The sequence below is a fragment of the Colobus angolensis genome, unplaced genomic scaffold, assembly GCF_000951035.1.
Source record: "Colobus angolensis palliatus isolate OR3802 unplaced genomic scaffold, Cang.pa_1.0 Scaffold64, whole genome shotgun sequence".
Taxonomy (NCBI): Eukaryota; Metazoa; Chordata; class Mammalia; order Primates; family Cercopithecidae; genus Colobus; species Colobus angolensis.
The window spans coordinates 689,001-689,582 of NW_012120043.1; the positions used below are offsets into that span (position 1 = coordinate 689,001).

Sequence of the window (582 nt, forward strand, 5' to 3'; positions counted from 1 at the left end):
ATCAAAAAAAAAAAAAAAGCCAGGCATGGTGGTGCACACCTGTGGTCCTAGCTACTTGGGAGGCTGGGGCAGGAGGATTGCCTGAGCTCGAAGCTCATAGGTTGCAGTGAGCCAAGATCACGCCACTGCACTCCAGCCTGGGTGACAGAGCAAGACTGTGTCTCCAAAAAAAAAAAAAATGCAGTCAAGGGGGTCAGAAATGAGATCAGTGCTTGCCAGGGTCCACACACATGTAAAGAGTCCTCAAGCCTTAAGTCTAGGCACTTTACAGACCAGCTGTTAAATCTCAATCAAAAGTACACAAGCTGATTGGCCGGGCGTAGTAGCTCATGCCTGTGTTCCCAGCACTTTAGGAGGCCGAGGCGGGTGGATCAGTTGAGGTCAGGAGTTCGAGACCACCCTGGCCAACATGGTGAAACCCCATCTCTACTAAAAATACAAAAATGAGCCGGACGTGGTGGCACACACCTGTAATTCCAGTGACGCAGGAGGTTGAGGGAGGAGAATTGCTTGAACCTGGGAAGCAGAGGTTGCAGTGAGCCAAGACTGTGCCACTGCACTCCAGCTTGGTCAACAGAGCCA

At 51.2% G+C, this 582-nt stretch overlaps 1 protein-coding gene across 1 annotated transcript in view; it reads right to left on the bottom strand.

Annotated features, from left to right (window-relative positions):
- R3HDM4 (R3H domain containing 4) overlaps window positions 1-582 on the bottom strand; it is a 36,904-nt gene that overhangs the window by 10,886 nt on the left and 25,436 nt on the right. The gene's annotated exons all lie outside the window — the stretch shown is intronic.